This window comes from Pygoscelis adeliae, unplaced genomic scaffold (assembly GCF_000699105.1).
Source record: "Pygoscelis adeliae isolate BGI_AS28 unplaced genomic scaffold, ASM69910v1 Scaffold86, whole genome shotgun sequence".
Taxonomy (NCBI): Eukaryota; Metazoa; Chordata; class Aves; order Sphenisciformes; family Spheniscidae; genus Pygoscelis; species Pygoscelis adeliae.
The window spans coordinates 761,795-767,408 of record NW_008824930.1 but is presented as its reverse complement, the minus strand read 5'-3'; the positions used below and the strand labels follow the sequence as shown (position 1 = coordinate 767,408).

General features: G+C 36.9%; 1 protein-coding gene across 1 annotated transcript in view; it reads left to right on the top strand.

The window, feature by feature from the left end:
* CTNND2 (catenin (cadherin-associated protein), delta 2) overlaps positions 1–5,614 on the top strand; it is a 573,271-nt gene that overhangs the window by 226,594 nt on the left and 341,063 nt on the right. The gene's annotated exons all lie outside the window — the stretch shown is intronic.

Below are 5,614 nucleotides of genomic sequence, written 5' to 3'. Positions count from 1 at the left end.
GCTGAAGTGTACTGCTGATTTAAAATCTGCTTCCTCTTTGCTTTAGATGGAATATTAGTTTCTCAACCTCCTTGCTTTTTGTGAAATGCTTCTGAATCTTTTTTCTTCCACCTTCCACAACCAGAATAGCAATTTAAAAATCAGTGAGACATTATCTGCCTGTAATTATATACAGCGATGTTTGTGTGGTTCCATTGCAGAAATAATTGAAAAGATCATGTGCTGATACAACTCCTTGTAAAAATCCTTTCACAGCTGTTCTATAGTAGTGTTAGATATAATTTCATGAATTGTTTTAGAAAACAATAAAAAGAAATATTTTTGTGTAGCAGATAGCTATAGAACTTTCTCCAAAAATGAGTGACAACTGTAAACTGAATGACTTCACACAAAGAAGAGGCACACAAACATTTCTTGGATAATTAAAGGAAATACAAAAGGTGAGTTTGCCCTGGCAGCCTGTACGCAGGCTCCGTGATAAATCAAGAGGTGTGCCAGAAAGAGTGAATAAAAGAAGACCTATATCCCTTCCCAGCCAGAACTGAGTTTCTTTGCTATGGTGTTTTTCTGAGGAGCAGTAAGGCACAGGACTTGAATAACCAAATCATATGGCCCGATGTGCATGTGCACTGATGTATATTGGTGCACAGGATAACAGAAACTAATTTCCGCAGCCTGCATAATAAATACTATGCTAGGAGAAGTGTGTACAGTGCGGTGAACCTCCTTCTTGCACTGGATGGTTCAGAAACTATCAAGAGGTATTCATCTGAAGGGAGTCAGGTCTCACATTAGGCCATGTAATGTCTAAAACTAAACCCAAGCGATTCTGCAGCTACTGCTGTGACCAGGTAGCATGCAAAATGTGTGTGTTGGGCTGTCGGTGTGATGTTAGTTGCCTTTGCCCCACCGTTGTCCCTGCTTCCAGGGCCACGGGCACACTCCCGACTTCTAGGAGTTCAGCTGAGTCCAAGGTGCCCTTGCTGCTCCCCGGCACCAGCTTTGAAAGCGAATTCCTTGGGTGTTTGTACATGCCCTGTGGCAACACTGTCTGAGGATATCTCAGGCAGTTTTTCTTCTGCCAAAGTGCTCAACAGCCTTCCCCACCTCTGGGTTACCTCCCATGAGGGTTCTGGTTACTTTTATAGAAATGTGGCTCGTGAGCATGGTCCAGGAAAGCAGTATTTTGGTGTCACTTTGAGCATTCCGTTGTACACCACCAAAACTGCTTTTGACTCCCATAAATTGTGGGAAGAGGTGTTTGATGGTCAGATGTAGCTCACCTTGTTCTGCTGGTGCTGGCTGTTGTGGGACAGTACCGTCGTCTCCACAGAGCCCATCTAGTCATGCTGAGTTCCTATCAAGTCCGTCTTGAAGAGGACACCCACTTCCTGTTTCACTTTACTTGAGATACAAGAAAAAAAGTAATAAAGGCTCCCAAAGGCCCAATTTGTGGCTTGTTTATAGACATACTGTAACTCAGACTGGGATTTTTCTATCCATGCCTGAAAAGGGATGAACTTGATGTAAAAAGAGTGCTGGTAATAGTCAGACATCCTTTGCTGACCATAGAAACTGCATTTTTGCAGTGCTTTGTGCTTCTGATCTTTCCATGCTGTGCAGAGACCGGTAGAGCTCCCCGAGTGCTCTATTCATGTGATGTTCCCCAAAACGAGCGCCCTGCAGCGTCCTATGCTCATTTGCCTTCCATCCGCCTAGCATGCAAGGTCACACGTAGAAGGTTTCTCGCTACTTCGGTGCTTTTATTACATACGTGCAGAAGTGGGACCATGTGAGTTCAGCTGGAATCAAGATGACCACCCTGTGGATATTTACTTTGTTCATTCTTGCCTAGAGAGATAAACCAACTTTTACTGGAATATTTCCTTGCATAGGTGGTTATTAAAGGTAAAGTTGTAGGCACAGTGTAGTGCATCCTTACAGAAGATAGGTTCATTAGCTTCAAGATGAACATCCAGAACTAAACATATGACAATATTCTTTTTTTGTTTGGTTGGTTGGGTTGGTTGGTTGGTTGTTTTGTAGCATTATCTTCTCATTCTTAAGTTATTCTGCTTCCCTGAGATTTTCCTTCAATAAACCCTATTTTCCAAAGACAATATAAGTATAGAAGAATCAAAGTTTTGTATAGTTGAATGGTGATACAGGATTCTTTATATCACTCAGATAGAATTCAGTAGAATGGTCCTCTTATTTGTACTAGAACATTTGAAGTACATACAGGATGCAGTGACTACCAATAATGAGAAAAGAATACAGCAAATAAATCATAATTATTCTTCTGGTTTTGGGTTAAGGGAGGTAATAATTATACCTGCCTGAGTTCTCAGCTCATTAATATTTTATGCTACTATTTTCTAATACTATACTAATGTAATTCTGGTTAAAATCTCCCTCCTCAAACTCTTAAGTTTGGTGCAGGTTTCCATAGTTCAGAGCTTCTCAATGAAGTATTTTATTGCTCAACTTCCTCAGTCGAAGTTGGTAGAGTTTGCAAACTTATATAATGAGGCATAGGAATATGCAGAAAAGTGGTTCATAATGCATTTAAAACATTTTCTTTAGAAAAACTATAAAGCAGAAAGCTTTATTTTGCTGAACATGCTGAAAAATTTATTAGGGGGAATACTTTTGTTAATTTTTTTTTTTGTCTTTTCATGTATTTGATGTGAGTATACAGTCAATTGTACTGATCTCTTCTGAAGCTGGAAAACACCTAAAAGAAAAGCACAAAAAAAAGGCACTTTTATTCACTCAAGCAGATTTGGCACAGTTGTGTGACAGCCTAAAGGCTCCCTGCACAGACATGTCAGATTGCTTCAGTCAGGAATCCTTTTCAGGCCAAAGGCAGGAAAAGCTCATTTTAGCAAAAAAAGTTAAGATTTTGTACTGATCTCTTCTGAAGCTGGAAAACACCTAAAAGAAAAGCACAAAAAAAAGGCACTTTTATTCACTCAAGCAGATTTGGCACAGTTGTGTGACAGCCTAAAGGCTCCCTGCACAGACATGTCAGATTGCTTCAGTCAGGAATCCTTTTCAGGCCAAAGGCAGGAAAAGCTCATTTTAGCAAAAAAAGTTAAGAATTAAAAAAAAAAACAGTAAAAAAAAAAAGGAAGGGTATCTAAATTTAAACTATGTCAAATTCTAATAAGATTTTTCTAGGGAAACCCTGAACGTGTTTGTCTGCAGGACTGAGGCATCGGTTTGTAACCAAGAAATGGCAACTGTAATGTGCAACTATATTGGACTGTTCAAAAGCTAAAGAGCATGAATTTAACTAGGGAAAACAGCACTCTCTTCATACCAGAATATATTGATAACCTTGTAGGAGCAAATACACTTTTAATACAGAATCAAAGAACCACAGAATCATTTAGGTTGGAAAGGACCTTTAAGATCATCGAGTCAAACCATTAGCCTAGCACTGCCAAGTCCACCACCAAACCATGTCCCTAAGCACCACATCTACACGTCTTTAAATACATCCAGGGTGGTGACTCAACCACTTCCCTGGGCAGCCTGTTCCATATTCCATATGTTGAGTAAGAAGGTAGCATTACGATAAAAATTTTTGTGGTGAATCTGCTACACTGACTACAAAAGTTACAGTATTTATTAAAAGACCATTACAGTAGTTGTGAGGAGAAGCCCGACTAAAACTGGAAAAGCCAAAATATAGTCAAAATTTATTGCAATCCTTTTTTAGACCTTCCCATCTAAGATTTCTTAAGGTGAATACATCAAAATGTTTCTGTGGAAGTCAGACTAGTGATATTAGGGATCACTACTAATCAACCACTAGTGATTCATTTAATACTATCTGTACTATGCTGATAATGAACTTCTACATTTTATACAAATTTACTTCTTAAAAAGGGCTAAGCTGGAATTCCTGGAAATAATAATTCACTCTTTATGCACAGACTTGATTTTCTTTTCTCACTGATTTGGATGAGGTGGCACAGTCTTTTACATCAGTGTGTTCTTGCCAGCAACATTTAGTAATTCATTCTGCCAGCAAGAATGCCACCTGAGATATTATATTTTTCTTCTGTCTTTTGAGGTGGTATCTATCACATAGAAATCTGGATACTGGAAGAGTGACTGTACAGTGGAAAGTAATATATTGCTTGTTATGGATGATGTGAATTCCAGAAAGGAAGATTGCTTTAAAATCCCAGTGTGTCAGCTGAAGCTGCAGTTGTTTAGTGATTTTGAAAATCGGGCAAAAGGAATTTCAAATTGGAAAAAGTAATATTTCGAAAAGAGCCACTGTTCCTAGTCACCACCCACTTGGGCTCCATTTGAAAAGGTAATTTAAATTAAAGTAACCTCTTCCAGTTCAGCACTTCGCCATTATTATTTGCCAGAGGACTCTGGCTATGTTTATCTTCAATATTATTAACTTCAGTGGACTTGAATGCAAGCATTTTAGTTGAGTGTCTCATTGAAGGGCTAGCTTCTTAATCTATGAAATCTCACTACAGTGAGTCAATGTAAACCACAGATGGTAGATATTTGGAAATTGATGATGATGTATAGATTTGAATTTGTCAGGTTAACACTTTTGATGCCAGCTAGAAATTAAAAGTGGTCCTTTTAGAACAATTCATATGTAAATTAGGCAATTATCCTTTTTTTTAACACTATGAAATTGATCAATAATTAACCCAATTTCTTTTCCTGTAAAAAGAGACCTCGAAAAAGAAGCATTTAATTTCATTTACATTATTCTTGTTCAGAACGTAAATACTAGGAGCTATACTCACATATTCATAAGAGATCCAGCGTCTGTTGGGAAAAGGGAAAACCATTCAGGATTTAAAATCCATTTACTCATTAAAAAGAACATTTATTCTCAACATCAGAAAGAAATTTATAGTTTGACAAGTTAAAATAATTTCTGTTTTTATTTTTTTTACCGATGGATGGAACAGATGATTTTGTTCTCCCCTATAAATATCTTGTAAAAATGTACAGAAAAATGTTTTAATCATGACTATAATAACCAGTTCACTGTTCTCAAAAGAATGATTATTACTGAATAACTTCAATCCTTTTTGTATTCTTGGCATGTGAGAAAGACCTATATTGAAGCATAAACAGATCATGCCTTGAAGGAAAGTGTACTCATTGCCTAATTGAATATATCATTCATTTTATCATTTATTTGAATATATCATTCATTTTATAGAAAAAACCCTATCTAACCCATCCTCTAGTGTGCATGCTCATTATTTTAAAATTAAGACCTTCCATTGCTTAAGGGCTTGTACACAGAAGCACAAACACATCTAAGTTTACTTTCTTGTGTAGGCCAATTGAATTAACTTAGCTGCACATTTGAATAATATAAAAATGCACATAATGATCAGTAGAACCCGGAATCATACTCGTAATTTCTTTTAGAAATCACATGTAACTGTTCACTTGAGAAAGCAATTTATAACTTTCTCTATAAAAATGGAAAATCAAACAAATAGAAGGATCCAAAAAAGTTGCAAAATGTTAATGTTTTTGCTTTGAAATAGTGTAATTTCTCTATCAAGACTTAAGAGGGCAGTTTCTATATGTATGTTTTAAATTACTTAAT